Source organism: Schistocerca piceifrons, chromosome 4, assembly GCF_021461385.2.
Source record: "Schistocerca piceifrons isolate TAMUIC-IGC-003096 chromosome 4, iqSchPice1.1, whole genome shotgun sequence".
In the NCBI taxonomy this organism is placed as follows: Eukaryota; Metazoa; Arthropoda; class Insecta; order Orthoptera; family Acrididae; genus Schistocerca; species Schistocerca piceifrons.
This window is the reverse complement of record NC_060141.1, coordinates 544,168,341-544,186,754: the sequence shown is the minus strand read 5'-3', so window position 1 is coordinate 544,186,754 and position 18,414 is coordinate 544,168,341. Positions and strand designations below refer to the sequence as shown.

General features: G+C 43.9%; 1 protein-coding gene and 1 non-coding gene across 4 annotated transcripts in view; both read right to left on the bottom strand.

The window, feature by feature from the left end:
- Positions 1–18,414, bottom strand: part of LOC124795495 (kinesin-like protein KIF21A) — a 493,366-nt gene that overhangs the window by 362,279 nt on the left and 112,673 nt on the right. The gene's annotated exons all lie outside the window — the stretch shown is intronic.
- Positions 8,386–8,459, bottom strand: Trnat-ugu. Its single transcript has one exon. It is a non-coding gene; the product is annotated as a tRNA-Thr (tRNA).

Below are 18,414 nucleotides of genomic sequence, written 5' to 3'. Positions count from 1 at the left end.
AAGAGTACGAGGGACAAAGATCTCTTCTGAACAGCACGTTGCAAGGCATCCCAAATATGCTCAATAATGTTTGGTGGCCAGTGGAAGTGTTTAAATTCAGAAGAGTGTTCCTGGAGCCGCTCTGTAGCTATTCTCGACGTGTGGGGTGCCGCATTGTCCTGTTGGAATTGCCACAGACTGTAGAAATACACAATGAGCATGAATGGATGCAGGTGAACAGACAAGATGCTTACGTACGTGTCACCTGTCAGAGTCGTATCTAGACGTATCAGGGGTCCTATATCACTCCAACTTCATACGCTCTCGACCAGCTTGTACAGTTCCCTGCTGACATGCAGGGTCCATGGATTCACGAGATTGTCTCCATCCGCTCGATACAATTTGAAGCGAGACTCGTCCGACCAGGCAACATGTTTCCAGTCATCAACAGTCCAATGTCGGTGTTGACGGGCCCAGGTGATACGTACAGCTTTGTGTTGTGCAGTCATCAAAGGTACACGAGTGGGCCTTCGGTTCCGAAAGCCCATATCGATTATGTTTCGTTGAATGGTTTGCACGCTGACACTTGTTGATGCTCGGCATTGAAATCTGCAGAAATCTGGGGAAGGAGTTGCACTTCCGTCACTTTGAACGAGTCTCTTCAGTTGTCGTTGGTCCCGTTTTTGCAAATGGCTCAAATGGCTCTGAGCACTATGGGACTAAACATCTATGGTCATCAGTCCCCTAGAACTGAGAACTACTTAAACCTAACTAACCTAAGGAGATCACACAACACCCAGTCACCACGAGGCAGGGAAAATCCCTGACCCTGCCGGGAATCGAACCCAGGAACCCGGGCGTGGGAAGCGAGAACGCTACCGCACGACCACGAGCTGCGGACCCGTTTTTGCAGGATCTTTTTCCGGCCACAGCGATGTCCGATATTTGATGTTTTACCGAATTCCTGATATTCACGGTACACTCGTGAAATGGCCGTACGGGAAAATCCCCACTTCATCGCAACCTCAGAGATGGTGTCTCTCATCGCTCGTGCGCCGACTATAACACCACGTTCAAATTCACTTAAATCTTGATAACAGACACTTGTTGCCTTATATAGGCGTTGTCGACCGCAGCGCCGTATTCTACCTGTTTACGTATCTCTGTATTTGAATAGACATGCCTACACCAGTTTCTTTGGCGCTTGCGCTGCACAGCACAACATACGATTACAAAGTGTCTCAATTTGTGAAGTTGAGACGAAGAACTTAAATTTCAGTTTTCTTTCCTCTCCAAGAGCAAAATAGTTATACTTTCTCTTAATGACTGATGCATTTGTGTCCACAGATAAAGTACAGATGAACATACACACGATATAGCATGATCATGTTGTTCAATGTCCGCTGCAATCGATCTGTGGCTGTAGTGAAATAACTGAATGCCGTCTCAAAGCCATCGCGGATCTTCTTCCACCACACTTCTGAGATCAAGTCTTGCAGCAGGAAGAGGGTGAGTGGGCGCTCTTAGTGGAACTGGAGACGGATGTTAAGACAGGTACATTGTAGCCAATTGTATTTTGTGCTCGGAATAGCCACCAGCGTGTTGGAATGGCCCTTTTCTGCAGCTCAATAAAGACTATGAAGAAGAAAGAATGAACGGGTGCTATTTTGGCAATGTTTTGTGAATTTTCACATCGCCCTTCACCGCAGTGCAAAGGAAATGCATAATCTCCAATGAACAGCGAAACAAGTTTGATTTCTTTCTTCCATGCACCTATTGACTGGTTTGATGCGTCCAGACACCAATCCCTCTCCTGCGCCAATCTCTCTTCATCTCGGGCAGCACTTTTATAGAACATTCTCAATTATTTGTTAGATTTAAACCAAACTTTGCGTTCCCCTGCAGTTTTAACCCTATGTAGCTCACTCGGGTGACGTGGATGTTACTTCCTATATCTTAGCACATGTAACTTTCTGCCAGTGTTCTCCGTTTGTACCTTTTCTCGCCGATCCTTCGAAGAACCTCCACGTTTCTTATGAGTTCACTTAATTTTCAACATCATGCTAAAGAATCGTATCCCAAATGGTACGATTGTCTTCTTTTCCAGTTTTCTCACAGCCCATAATTCACGCCCATAGAAATCTGTATTGTAGACGTATTGTCCCAAGCATTTTTTCTCAGATTAAGGCCGGTGTTCGATGAAACGTTATACAGTGGATGGTAAAGCCACATTATTCCATGCCACTTTCAGTAGTTTTATTGGGCTGGCGCATAAATTCCTAGCGTTTTTCCATAAGTTTAATAAACACAACAAATACAGGAAAGAAAGACTTTAGTCACCAATAAAATATTCTCCTTCGCCATTTCAACATTCTGTCAACGCTGGGTAACATCGATTCCGCGACTATAAAAATCACGTAGTTTTGAGATGAAGAACTCGTCGACCCATGTTCGGAGCGCATTTTCATCTGGGAATGGAGTTCCCTGAAGGTTTTCTGATTGTTAGCGGGAAAGGTGAAAATCTCAGGGCGCACGATCAGGTGAATAAGGCCGGTGTGGAATAATTTCCCAACCCAACTCCCGTATAATGTCTTCTGTCAGTCTAGCCCAACGCAGGTGGGTGGTATCGTGGAGCAGCATCACTTCACTTCACGCATCTTCCTGGTCGTTGTTCTTGGACTACGTCTCCAAGACATCTCAGGTGTTGACAATAAATGACAGCAGTGATGGTTACACTTGGGGGGGGGGGGGGGGGGGGAGCAATTCATAGTACACCACACCATCGCCGTTCCAGAAGATGCATAATATTTTCTTCCACTGGTGCGCACATGTCTTTGCACTGGGAGTTGCTTCTTTCTTTGGAGCCAAGCATTCCTTTCTTTTCCCAATGTTAGCATAAAGATACCATTTCTCGTCACCTGTAACGATACAGGATAGTTATGGTCGTCGTCGTTCACGAGCTACTTGATGACAAGCAAGCAGTGATGCAAATATGACTAGACGCAGATTTTTGTGATTTTGGCTTACAATAGATTTTCGAACCTTCCTCTCTGGATGCAAATGCTGTACGATGATGGAACGATGGCAGTTTTATCACATTCGCCAGTTCTCGAGTACATTGATATGGATCATTATGGATTAATGCTTTTAAACCATCTTCATCAAACGCCGAACGTATCCCTGAACTTTGAAACTCACGAAAGTCAAAAAGATTCTCCTTAAAATAAGAAAACCATTTTCTTGCCGTGCTCTGTCCCCATCTGCGAAGTAAATGTTTGTGGCTGCCTCCGCTACTGTCACCCCTATTTTGAACTCAAACAGAAAAATATATCTGCCATGTTCCGATGTCTCCTCTTGGGATTCCATTTTCTTACGCCCACAGCTCCACTCACCATTTCCACTCGACAGTATGAAAATTCAAAATGCAACAGTGAACAACAAATACAAAATTACAATAGATATACAAGCCCATAGCAACGGGAATATCAACAAACACAATAAAAACGCTACGAACTTATGCACTAACATAATAGATCTATCATCTAATACAGTCACTGACCGTCGCATCAAGAAATGTATGATAATCTATAATGAATAAGAAGTCTATAAAGTAGAGTCCAGGAGGGGGAACACCGCTTCCCTTGTCCCGATTGCCGGACTATACCCTTTTCGCTACTCTAGTAGAATCGCGTCTTTACTCGTGACTAATTAAAGCAGTTTCGCCTGTGATAACGCGCGCTCATGGGTTGTAGACATCACGTCTCGTAGTTGGTGCTAATAATGTGTAGACACGAGATTAAACATCCACCTTTGGTGGTCTAATGGATGACTCATCATTAGTGGAAGCCAAATAATGGATTACAAGGGGAAACTCACCCTGCTTCTGGTGTAGTCTGTTGGGGAGGGGGACAGACAAAAAGAGCTGCTGGAAATGTTTCCGGCTGCCAAAATAGAATGTCCCGACATCCTGTTAGGGAGGGGCTTGTAGCGATGATGGAAGGGGACAGGATGTTACAATAACGGGGAACTTTAATTTATGTCACAAATTGTCCCCTCAGTGTTAACATGTCGTTTCAACAGATATCACACAGGGCTTTAGACAAACCTTACCACGTGTAGTCCATGTGCAAATAGGACGATTCAGAAGAAACAGCACTGGTAAAAATTTCAGGAGGTGGCAGTATCGACTAATTCGAATAAAATATACCATTTTACATGTGTCCAGTTCTTATAGGTTACAGAGCTACAGCTGCTAAACTGTTACCTAAACGAATATTCACGAAAGGTGGGTAGCAACGGCAAATGATCAGTTCAAAGTTTATTTTCATAAATTCCACTTCCGAAGTCAATGAATTTTCGAGCTCTTTTCATAACACTACGTGTAACTCTTCTGATATCGTATTGGAGTTCTTTTCTGGTTGCAGCACTATTCATAATCCACGCAGTCAATTCGTTTGTTGTGTTTATTTATTCTTTGTAAACTTCGCATTTCAACTATATACACAGGCAAAAATCTAAAGCAGTTAAGATCCGAGGACCTTGTTAATTATCCGTCTTACCGGGAACGCTACGTTTAGATTGTATGTCACCTGATAACTAGAATGTGAAAGGCTCCGTCATGCTAGAAGAACATACTTATTGCTGTTGCCAAAAGCGAACTCTTTCAATAACGTCGCCAAGACTGTTTTCAAAAAAGTGTAGGTAACGGCGCTTTGTAAGACGATGCAATAACATAATAAGTCCTATCAACTGTCTGATAATAGCCGGCCGTGGTGGTTCTAGGCGCTACAGACTGGAACCGCGCGACTGCTACGGTCGCAGGTTCGAATCATGCCTCGGGCATGGATGTGTGAGATGTCCTTAGGTTAGTTAGGTTCAACTAGTTCTAAGTCTAGGGGACTGATGACCTCAGATGTTAAGTCCCATAGTGCTCAGAGTCATTTTTGTCTGATAATACAAGAAATCCAATCAACTGGCTATCATACCACACCACACATTTACAGGAAGAGTTCTTGAAATTGTGCCTCCACAAAGGCACACGAGCTTTTGTCCGACCACAGATGTGGGACAAGTGTCAGTGACACTGTCACGTGCGATAGTGGCTTCACCACTAAACAGTACTTGTGAGATTACTCGGCGATTTCCAATTAGCCAACCTCGAAATTCCAATCGTCTATACCCATCGCCTTCTCGAACGCGTTGTATGCGTTACAAATAAACAGGATAGAAGCTGTGCGTACATAGGTTTCCGACATTGTCTTTTATGTGAAACACATGCATGTGTTTGTTGAACGACTACTTTCTATCAACTTTATAATTTCAACTGCTTCATCCACATTTTGTTCGGATGAAATGTGACTGCTGGGCACTGCTCCAGTCTAACGGCGTCAGAAGAAATGAGGAAAGACTCTTCAATCTGATACTCTTCAGTTAGGAAATCGTATACGGTACTCTTCACAAGCTGCAGCTGGGCGTTCCCAGTACACACTGAAGAGCCAAAGAAACTGGTACCCATGTCCAATATCATGTAGGGCCCCCGCGAGTCCGCGGAAATGCCGCAACACGACGTGGCATGGACTCGACTAATGTCTGAAGTGGTGCTGGAGGGAACTGACACCATGAGTCCTGGTGGGCTGTCCGTAAATCCGTAAGGTTCGACCTTGCCGTTGGTGGGGAGGCTTGCATGCCTCAGCGATACAGATAGCCGTACCGTAGGTGCAACCACAACGGAGGGGAATCTGTTGAGAGGCCAGACAAACGTGTGGTTCCTGAAGAGGGGCAGCAGCCTTTTCAGTAGTTGCAGGGGCAACAGTCTCGATGATTGATCTGGCCTTGTAACAATAACCAAAACGGCCTTGCTGTGCTGGTACTGCGAACGGCTGAAAGCAAGGGGAAACTACGGCCGTAATTTTTCCCGAGGGCATGCAGCTTTACTGTATGGTTAAATGATGATGGCGTCCTCTTGGGTAAAATATTCCGGAGGTAAAATAGTGCCCCATTCGGATCTCCGGGCGGGGACTACTCAAGAGGATGTCGTTATCAGGAGAAAGAAAACTGGCGTTCTACGGATCGGAGCGTGGAATGTCAGATCACTTAATCGGGCAGATAGGTTAGAAAATTTAAAAAGGGAAATTGATAGGTTAAAGTTAGATATAGTGGGAATTAGTGAAGTTCGGTGGCAGGAGGAACAAGACTTCTGGTCAGGTGACTATAGAGTTATAAACACAAAATCAAATAGGGGTAATGCAGGAGTAGGTTTAATAATGAATAGGAAAATAGGAATGCGGGTAAGCTACTACAAACAGCATAGTGAACGCATTACTGTGGCCAAGATAGATACGAAGCCCATGCCTAATACAGTAGTACAAGTTCATATGCCAACTACCTCTGCAGATGACGAATAAATTGAAGAAATGTATGATGAAATAAGAGAAATTATTCAGATAGTGAAGGGTGACGAAAATTTAATAGTCATGGGTGACTGGAATTCGGTAGTAGGAAAAGGGAGAGAAGGAAACGTAGTAGGTGAATATGGATTGGGGCTAAGAAATGAAAGAGGAAGCCGCCTGGTAGAAATTTGCACAGAGCATAACTTAATCATAGCTAACACTTGGTTCAAGAATCATAAAAGAAGGCTGTATACATGGAAGAAGCCTGGAGATACTGACAGGTTTCAGATAGATTATCTAATGGTGACACAGAGATTTAGGAACCAGGTTTTAAACTGTAAGACATTTCCAGGGGCAGATGTGGACTCTGACGACAATCTATTGGTTATGACCTGTAGATTAAAACTGAAGAAACTGCAAAAAGGTGGGAATTTAAGGAGATGGGACCTGGATAAACTGACTAAACCAGAGGTTGTACAGAGTTTCTGGGAGAGCATAAGGGAACAATTGACAGGAATGGGGGAAAGAAATACAGTAGAAGAAGAATGGATAGCTCTGAGGGATGAAATAGTGGAGGCAGCAGAGGATCAAATAGGTAAAAAGATGAGGGCTAGTAGAAATCCTTGGGTAACAGAAGAAATATTGAATTTAATTGATGAAAGGAGAAAATATAAAAATGCAGTAAATGAAGCAGGCAAAAAAGAATACAAACTTCTCAAAAATGAGATCGACAGGAAGTGCAAAATGGCTAAGCAGGAATGGATAGAGGACAAATGTAAGGATGTAGAGGCTTATCTCACTAGGGGTAAGATAGATACTGCCTACAGGAAAATTAAAGGGACCTTTGGAGGTAAGAGAACCACTTGCATGAACATCAAGAGCTCAGATGGAAACCCAGTTCTAAGCAAAGAAGGGAAAGCAGAAAGGTGGAAGGAGTATATAGAAGGTCTATACAAGGACGATGTACTTGAGGACAATATTATGGAAATTAAAGAGGATGTAGATGAAGATGAAATGGGAGATACGATACTGCGTGAAGCGTTTGACAGAGCACTGAAAGACCTGAGTCCAAACAAGGCCCCCGGAGTAGACAACATTCCATTGGAACTACTGACGGCCTTGGGAGAGCCAGTCCGACAAAACTCTACCATCAGGTGAGCAAGATGTATGAAACAGGCGAAATACCCTCAGACTTCAAGAAGAATATAATAATTCCAATCCCAAAGAAAGCAGGTGTTGACATATGTGAAAATTACCGAACTATCAGTTTAATAAGTCACAGCTGCAAAATACTAACGCGAATTCTTTACAAACGAATGGAAAAACTAGTACAAGCCGACCTTGGGGAAGATCGGTTTGGATTCCGTAGTATAGATTTAAGTGTGAGGAAGTCATTTCTGAAAGTATTTGTATGGAGTGTAGCCATGTATGGAAGTGAAACATGGACAATAAATAGTTTGGACAAGAAGAGAATAGAAGCTTTTGAAATGTGGTGCTACAGAAGAATGCTGAAGATTAGATGGGTAGATCACATAACTAATGAGGAGGTGTTGAATAGGATTGGGGAGAAGAGAAGTTTGTGGCACAACTTGACTAGAAGAAGAGATCGGTTGGTAGGACATGTTCTGAGGCTTCAAGGGATCACCAATTTTGTATTGGAGGGCAGCGTGGAGGGTAAAAATCGTAGAGGGAGAACAAGAGATGAATACACTAAGCAGATTCAGAAGGATGTAGGTTGCGGTAGGTACTGGGAGATGATGAGGCTTGTACAGGATAGAGTAGCATCAAACCAGTCTCAGGACTGAAGACCATAACAACAACAACGAGGGGCTGGAGATCACTTCTGAATAGCACATTGCAAGGAATCCCAAACATACTCAATAATGTTCATGTTTATACTAAGATGGTATCTGTTCTTTCGGACTATGCAGCTCGTTAGAGTGAAATTACAATGAAATGAACGCCCTTAGCTGCTTACAGGCGTTGGCATACGTTAACGGGGACAGATGAAAATGTGTGCCCCGACCGGGACTCGAACCCGGGATCTCCTGCTTACATGGCAGACGCTCTATCCATCTGAGCCACCGAGGACACAGAGGATAGCGCGACTGCAGGGATTTATCTCTGCCATGCCTCCCGCGAAACCCGCATTCTCAACGTATTGTGTCCGAAAGAACAGATACCATCTTAGTATATAATTCAGGCTCACCGGCCACTCGACCATCTTCTTCTTCTGTGCGAATGCACGAACAGTGCCCGAACTCTTCCGGGAAACGGGAATCGGCAACGCGCCGCGAGTAATGAGTATAATGGGCGGGAGCACTACGAATGTAGTGCGGGACAATACGTTGAGAATGTGGGTTTCGCGGGAGGCGTGCCAGAGATACATCCCTGCAGTCGCGCTATCCTCTGTGTCCTCGGTGGCTCAGATGGATAGAGCGTCTGCCATGTAAGCAGGAGAGCCCGAGTTCGAGTCCCGGTCGGGGCACACATTTTCATCTGTCCCCGTTGACGTATGTCAACGCCTGTAAGCAGCTAAGGGCGTTCATTTCATTGTAATTTCAATGTTCATGTTGTTGAATAAAACCGGGTCCTTTGCATTTTCGTCACCAAAATTTGTTCTAGCTTCTCTGTCGAACAGAGATCTTTTTATTCCAAAGCCCTGTCGGTAATAACATGTGTCCAAAAGCTGAGCACTCGTCTGTTCCTGGTCACTTCCTCAGCTCAAATCGAAACTGAAAGAGGAAAGGTGCAAAATGACCTTGAGGCTGAAGGGAGATTGGAGCATGACTGCTTAGTGGTTTACCAAAATATAGCAATCCTAGGTAAGGAGATCATATCTCCGCTTGGTGGAAACTTCGAGATCATTGTCGAATAGAACTGTTTATCGTTCTCTATAAAAATTATAAGAATAAATGAAAAACGTGAGTCTTTTTACGGTCTTTCTTTACAAATCGGCGCCGCCGCCCCCTTCGACAAAATGCTGGCTACGACCTTAATTTAGGGCACCTTAATTTATCGCTATACCAGTTCCCCATCTTTCTTTCATTTCATTTCTGCTAACTTATTTGGTGGCAAAAGATATTAACTATCACTTGTCTGGGATAAAAAGTACATCTTAAAGTACTATCAATCGGAATCAAAAGCCATTTTCCCAAAAGTGGTTTTTGAGGAAATCAGATACTTATATTAGTCTTCTAGGAACTACCGGTTTCTCCAGCAACCCTGGTTGTGTAAAACTTCGCATCTTGCACGAAATAGCCAGTACACTGCGAGCAACATTTCTCTTCTTTGTAAACTCTTCCTACACCATTTACTAAATAAAAGCTAGTAAGCAAGTTTTTTTTTTTTTTAACTAATGATGAAAAAAGTTTTATGTATGTCCACTGTTTTATTTTTAAGTTTCGTATTTTCTTACATGATAACGCTCGTATTTGTAATTTTTTCCGTCTCTGCTACCTTTCTGTATCGTAACTGAAGTTCTTAAGATAGTCTGCAACCTTAGCTTTGGACACACATTAGTATTTAAGGAAAACATCGGCGACGAAAAGTAATGAACGTAAGTCTGATTTAAGAAAGTATTTTACTTCAAAGAAAGCAATTCCTCAGTTCAGAGGAGAGAAACAGAACTGTCGTGCAGAACAAGGAAGTTTGCCTACAAAGACATACATGTTTTTTTGACAGTCGTCCACAATGAAAGAAACTTCGTCTGCAGCAGCAAGTGTTTCTTTGAAAGAATACGAAGTTGCTCGTCTTCCTGACGGGCGAAAATAGCAGAGATCGCGCAAACAAAAATTAAATATTTATGCGTCCGGTTCTTAGACGATGTATTTAAACTTTTAAACGACTGATCAGAGAAAAAAAAATCAGTAAATTAGTCTGCAACTGGCGATTCCAAACACATACCTAGCGATTCTAATAGCTTATTTTCTATACAAGGAAGCAGTTACATCATTTCGTGAAGAGAGGGGAAAAAGAGAGAGCTGTGTTTCAAAACATCCGAATGGATCTCTGTAACACTGAGATTTAAAATAACCCGTTTTATGTTTCACTACGGTGTGAAATTGTAGGTTAGCAGTAGTTCTCCATCAGTAGCACACCTTGTATCTTAATGTAATCACGGTAAGGGGCGTGGGAGAGGCTGGAACAAGCGACGATTACTGCAGAACTGGTGGAGGTACTCTTCAAAAGCAAAATAGTCGACGGCTTTTCACTTTCCTTGCTTACGAAGTGAAAAAGCTCTGAGCTCGAGCTAGAGCTAGAAAATACATCCATCTGCACATTTTAGTGCGTCACAAACCGCCAAAGCCTTTTCTCTTTTCTTGCAATAAACACAGAACAAATTCCGATTTTTATTTCGTGGTTCCTTTCGTTTCCTGCACTCAACTCTACTTTAGCCTTTCCTTAGATCAGAATTCAGGCTTTTTTTGTAAGAGAAGTTTATTGAAGTGTCCACAGGTCTTATCTCCATACCCTGCAGAATTATATCCATTTCGGGGAGAACCCACCATAAGCGAAAGGTCCGCAGCTCGTGGTCGTGCGGTAGCGATCTCGCTTCCCGCGCCCGGGTTCCCGGGTTCGATTCCCGGCGGGGTCAGGGATTTTCTCTGCCTCGTGATGACTGGGTGTTGTGTGCTGTCCTTAGGTTAGTTAGGTTTAAGTAGTTCTAAGTTCTAGGGGACTGATGACCATAGATGTTAAGTCCCATAGTGCTCAGAGCCATTTGAACCATAAGCGAATGAAATTGGTACAAGCTAATCTGGTTACAGTCCAATACGCTCTTATCAAGCCTTTCTATTGGCATGAGCGTAGTGTACTGTGCATGTCATCAACATCAAACGGAAATAGTCACATGACCATCAACATTATACTGTTTAGCAATTATTGCAGTTGCAATTGTAAAGCCGGCCGCGGTGGTCTAGCGGTTCTAGGCGCGCAATCCGGAACCGCGCGACTGCTACGGTCGCTGGTTCGAATCCTGCCTCGGGCATGGATGTGTGTGATGTCCTTAGGTTAGTTAGGTTTAAGTAGTTCTAAGTTCTAGGGGACTGATGACCACAGTAGGTAAGTCCCATAGTGCTCAGAGCCATTTGAACCATTTTTTTGCAATTGTAAAGAAAGTTCGCTTTGGTCTTAAGGATAGTTCAATAACTCTTTAATATAACATTATCGATTTCGGGACTGCTGGTCTCATCTTCATATGCATCTTAAGTACACATCTAATGCGTGTTATGTGTTATTTTCCGGAACACAGCTGGCTGTTAACCGAATGGCAAGTGTGCATGTCCTACGTCCACAACACCACACAAAATGACACCTCACTGGTGGATAACAGTTATGGACATGGGGACTCCGCACTTGCCATTCGGCTGACAGCCAGCTGTGATCCCGGAAGATAACATCCAACATCGACTAGATATGGTACATAAAGAGCATCTGAAGATGGGATGCTTCACAACAAATGACTGACTTCAGACAGTGCATTTTTTTCTTTAACTGTGGAGTCATTTGATAGTGCATTAATGAATGCATATTTTAAGATTTAACAGTGCATGGTATTGCTGGCTTCAGTTATTACAGAATTAAAGGAGCGTAAATGGGTTTGGACGAACTTGGGAGGGGCGGATGCAGAGCGCAGTCCCGAAATCTGTCGTGTATTTAAAAAGTTATAAATCTGTCCTCGCAGCGAGAAGCTATGTTATTTATAAATGCTAATCATATGCTGCTGCGTTCCCACCATCCACTACGATGGGTTCCGAAGAGATAACTTCTTTAATATTTGCTAAGACAAATTTTAATATTACGCTGATTTGTCCCTTTTTTTTCACGCGCATTAGTGACTAACAACAATGGTGAATAATTGCTGTTTCAGACGCAGATCACGCGCAGCATTTTCTCTTCTTCTTTTATGACGAGCCGTTCTATATCCCGCCAGCTTTCGGCAGTGATCTGTGAAAAAGCTGCCTGCGTTAGTTCTAGTACGTCTGGCAGCTTAACAGACTTGTTACTTCTCGGGCCAAATCCCGCAGCTTGGCTCCACATCAGTTCTGTAGGTTCATATTGGAATGGTACAGTAGCAAATGTAAAAATGCAGCATTTGTATGATGTGCTCGATGCTGTGAAAACGATTGTTTTTCATGTTTCTACGATACTTATCCATCCCTGTGGTATAAAACGATGAGCATAGTCCTAATAAAAAGGGTTTGGTTTTTCATTTTTGCCTTATTGTTACGTTTTCTTAATGTAAACAATTTTATTAACTTTTCATAAAACATCGATAATTAATAATTTGTATTTGAAATGGAGACAGGAATTTCGCGTCCAATATTTAATTAGAAACAAGACGACGTGCGTTATTCATAAGCGGGCCGCGGTGGTCTAGCGGTTCTAGGCGCGCAGTCCGGAACCGCGCGACTGCTACGGTCGCAGGTTCGAATCCTGCCTCGGGCATGGATGTGTGTAATGTCATTAGGTTAGTTAGGTTTAAGCAGTTCTAAGTTCTAGGGGACTGATGACCACAGTAGTTAAGTCCCATAGTGCTCAGAGCCATTTGAACCATTATTCATAAACAATGATCAATTTGAAATAATTACATTTCGTAATTATACAACTGAACGAGTAAAAAAAAATGATACTGCGGAGTTGTGGGTTTGCTAATCAAGTGCATTATATACAACGCTGGGAAAACTTCACAGCCGATTATCTACGTAAATTTATGAAAAACATTAAGAGCGGCCTATTTCTCCGCACGTTTTACCGTGTTCCTCGAGGACGCGTGTTTAATTCACTACGGAACAGAAAGCAGCCTCAGCCATTTTCATGCTGCGCATTAACAGGGCGACAATCAGAGCACAACTGTACAGAGGCTGTGACTGTATACGATTTTTGAAATAAAAACTACGTAGTTACATTGTGATTAAGAAAAACGTTGATGGCTGCTAATACATTTGAATAACTTGAAGTTTCATTTAACGTAACTTAGTAATAAGATATCTAATACATCAGTAGGACCTATTTCCACGAGTGTAACACCACCAGTGAATGTGTACTACGGCTTCTGACGAATCATCGCGTTTGTGTTTGTTTGCATCATGTTTATTCTGATGATGAACCGATTATAGCAGCTAGATTGCCGACGGCGAATGCCGGACGCCCGCTGCGCATAACACGCATGTGGCGTGAACGAGTGCACCTGCGCAGCGCGGCGCAGCCCACATGGCACGAGACGAACTGGCGACCCCGTGGGATAATGGGGCAGTCGGCCGCCCACCAGCTACCGCCCCACGCCTCGCGGCCACGCAACGCCCCACCACCCGGCAACCTGATACAGCTTCTCGCCGCAGTGTCTGCATTTAACCGCGTGGCGTTCGGACAGTAAATTTCAAAAGGCGACAGTTTACGATCTACACGTTCCAGGTTATACCGATACTTCTTTCATTTCATCGGAATGGAAAATACACTGTCTGACAAAAAAAAAAAAAAAAAAAAAAAAAAGTTGCGATTCTTTCTGCTAGATAGAACGGCCACGGGACAGCATTACTGTTCATCGTGCTTCATGTAATACCGGTCCTGGTAGGGTATGTAAGGGAGTGTCAACAGTGCCCGATGTAGAGCGATCACTGAGATGCCGTGCGCTGATGTGCGATGGCGTTCCCAACATCTGACAGCGTTTGAATGGTGCCTCGTTTCCATTTGGCCATGAGGTCGAATCCCGCAACAGCCAGATTTATGGGGCATTCGCATTTGACAGTGGCCGTGCTGGACAACAGGCACACTCTTCGTCGTCAAGGTGCTGTCTACCAGGTCTGACCGCAAGTGCGGATCGCTGTATTGTGCACCGAAGACGTAGTAATCCCTATCACGTCTGCGCGTGTTATCCGAGAACAAGTAATGGACTCCCTACAACATAGTGGTATCCCCCAATATTGGTCGGAAACTAGCGGCAGCCAGACTAGGGAATCACCGTCCCAAATGTGGGTTGTCAGTAACACGAACACAGGCTGCTGATGAATGTCGTCGAATTCGTTCAGAGGTGAATCGTGGTTCCAAATGTAACCTCCTTACTCAACCGATTCGATGCAAATAAACTCAATTTGATAGCGAAACAGCCGGCCGGGGTGGCCGAGCGGTTCTAGGCGCTACAGTCTGGAACCGCGCGACCGGTACGGGCATGGATGTCTCGGGCATGGATGTGTGTGATGTCCTTAGGTTAGTTAGGTTTAAGTAGTTCTAAGTCCTAGGGGACTGATGACCTCAGAAGATAAGTCCCATTGTGCTCAGAGCCATTTGAACCAATAGCGAAACATTTAAAAGAAGTTGATTTACAGATTTTAACTGTAAGTTGACAAGGCCGAAATATTCTTATGGAATCAGGCCAATTAGAAAATGTGCTGTTAACTGTGCAATTATTTAAATTAAGAACTTTCACTTGTTCATAACTCAGTTTATTGTTACACTGAGAAATTTTAGGTAATGTTAATTTTGTACTGTTGTAACTATTTCCAGCTGTATTGTCAATGTTACCTAAAGCCAACTAAATAGATTAATACGAACATTATTCCCGTCGACCATTTTTTGGAGTACGGCGGCGACCTGAGAAAAGGTCTCATTCATCCAATGTTTCGGATAGGCACAGCGGTGTTGCGGTTGGCGTCATGGTGTGGGTACCCGCCAGGCATGACTTCAAGTCACGGCAGGCAGTCACTAACGGAACTCAGACGGAACAGCGGTACGTCACGGTCATCCTGCGTCCTCATGTGTCATGCGACACTATCGTGATCAATTTTCCAAGAGGATAATGCCCTTACTGCACATGGCACGTGTGTGTACCAGCTGCCTGAGCGGTGTTGGGGTACCCCATGGCCAGCAAGATCCCCAGACCCGCCCCGCTTGGAAATTTGTGGAACCAGCCTTGACGGCAAATCTGTGGTGGTAAGTTCCTATAGTACCAAACTGCTGAGGTCATTGGTCGCAAATCCGTCCCAGTACCAGTATATCAAGGACCAGGTACTGCAGTTGTGTGCCAGGTTGCCCCACGAGAGTATGCAATGGCTTTAGGACTCCCTTCCCAATGGAATCACTGCATGCATTCAGACCAAACGGGATGCAACGTCATATTGATATGTGGACTCATATTGCCAGTTCTTTGTAAATCTGACTAGGTTTTATAATCACTAACATGGTTTCACCTACCCTATCAACCCGTAAGTTTTCTTTCGTTTCCTCCTTCCTTCCTGTGAGCTTCACTTTCTAAGTCAGTATAAGAAGTCGCTGTGATCTGACACACAAACACTTCTACGACGATATCGTTCGTAATATTTTTATGAATCTCTGTGGTCTACCTGATTGGTGTTTTACACTTTAACGGCCTCTGAAACAGTTATCATTTCGAACGGAACACTTTTGTAACGTTATTTCTTTGAAAGTTGCACAGTAAACGAATCCGTAACCTCCAAAGCCTTCTCTGCATCATCTGTCACACGTGTTGGACGATATTCTCCATGACGCTCTCGCGCTTCATCAAAGGAACCCGTTACGAAACGCAACATTCTTCTTTCCATGAATTACATCTGCTCTATCAATACTAGTTTGTAAAGGCCCCATACTGCCAACCAATACTACAGAATTGGCCGAAGGAAGGATCTGTAAGTCACCTCTCTCGTGGGTGAATTACATTTCTTTAGGATTATTCCAGTGAATCTCAGCCCGAGATATGCTTTTCCTAAACCTCGTTCTGTACAGTTTTAAAATATTCATATCGAATATTAGATACTTTTAGGCTGTTACTGTTAGTAATGACTCACCGCAATTTGTGTAATCAAACAATAATGCATCTCCAAATGGTTCAAATGGCTCTGAGCACTACGAGACTTAACATCTGAGGTCATCAGTCCCCTAGACCTTAGAACTACTTAAACCTACCTAACCTAAGGAAATCACGCACATCCATGTCCGAGGCAGGATTCGAACCTGCGACTGTGGCGGTGGCGCGGTTCCAGAATGAAACGCCTAGAAACGCTCGGCTACAGCGGCCGGCAATGGATCTCCCCGGCTATTATGTGCCACAGGTTACTTTTGTTTATATTGAGCATCAAGTGAAAAATCTTAACACCCATCCCGTAGGTCTATGAGCTAGCCACGAAAAATCGCCATCGTTATGAAAGAGAGGACTCATTTAGAAGATAGAATCATTAGTGTTTTTCAATGCCACCGTCAAGTTATAAACATCTCCCATCACGTCACTCTTACGGGAGAGAAATCCTCATAAGCGAACGTAGCTTCGGGCGTACAAGAGAGTGTTTTAGCACAGTTACTTTCCGCTATAAACTCAAATTACTTGCAGGATAAGTCGAAAGTTTCGTAAGGCTGCTCGCAAACGATGCTGTTGTAAATAGGAAAGACGTAATTGGGAAGTCATGACACCAGAACATTTTAGAGTAATGCAGGGATCTGTGATAACTGTAAATTACTTAACATTTTTATGTATAACCACCACAAAGTTGCTAAATCATTTATTGTTCTCCAACTAGCTTCGACAGTATGTAAATTCGAATTTTAAATTGTTGTATGGCACATACCCATAATCTGAAAATACACAATTAAGTGAAAAAAGGGACGGGATAGCAATACCCGTACATAGAGATGGTGGTATCGCGTACACAAGGTATTAAATGGCAGTGCATTGGCTGTCATTTGCACTCCGATAATTAGTGTGAAAAGGTTTCCGACGTGATTATGGCCGCACAATGGGAATTAGGAGATTTTGAACGTGAAATGGTAGTTGAACTAGACACAGTGGGCATTCCATTTAGAAAATCGGTTGGGAATTCAATATTCCGAGAGCCTCAGTGTCAAGAGTCTTCCGAGAATACCAAGTTCCAGACATTACCTTTCACCAACGCAGTGGTCAACGGCCTTCACATTAGCGACCGAGAGCAGCTACGTTTGCATAGAGTTATCAGTACTAACAGACAAGTAACACTGCATGAAACCGCAGAAATCAGTTTGGGACGTACAACAAACGTTTCAGTTAAGATAGTGCAGCGAAATCTGGCTTTAATCATCCATGGTAGCAGACGACCGATGCGAGGGCTTTTGCCAACAACACCGCCTGCAGCGCCTCTTCTGGGCTCGTGACCATATCGACTGGACCATACACGACAGGAAAACTGTGGCCTGGTGAGACGAGTCCCGTGAGCTGACGGTAGGGTTCGAAAGTTGAGCACACCCCACGAATCTATGGGCTCAAGTTGGTAACAAAGCACTGTGCAAGCTGGTGGTGGCTCCATAATGCTCTGGCCTGTGTTTACCTCTAATGGACTGGATCCTCTGGTCCGACTGGACCGACCAGTGGCTGGAAATGGTTATGTTCGGCTACTTGGAGACAATCAGCAGCCATTCATGGACTTCATGTTCCCAAAAAATGATGGAGTTTTTACGGATGACGATGCCCCATGTCACTGGGCCACAATTCCTTGCGCCTGATCTGAAGAACAATCTGGACAATTCGAGCGAATGATCTGGCAACTCATATCGCCCGACATGATTCCCACAGAACATTTAACGGACATAATGGAGAGGGTCAGTTTGTGCACAAAATCCTGCACCAGCAGCATTGCTCAATATTTCTGCAGTTGACTTCTAACGACTGGTTGACTCCATGTCCAGCGAAAGGACGTCCGTCACTAGATTAGGAGGTATCCCATGACTTGTCACCTCTGTCTACTATCGAAACTAGATACATACCCGCCCGGATAGCAACACGCATTAACGCGCAGATTCTGGGATTCTCGGAGGCACGGCCGGCCCTGCCAGGCGGATTGACAAAGACGGTCGGTTGCTGCCCAGCGTCGAGTAGTTTTTAGGCAGTTTCCCACATCCGACTACACGTAAACCGGGCTAGTACCGAAGTTGCAACTTCGTTACACGATTAGTAAACATGTCGAAAAACTTTCCCGTATTTCCATGTGGATAGCACTAGACATAAACGGATGGAGCGACAGAACGAGCATCCGGCCATCCCCTACCACTAACATTACCAAATACA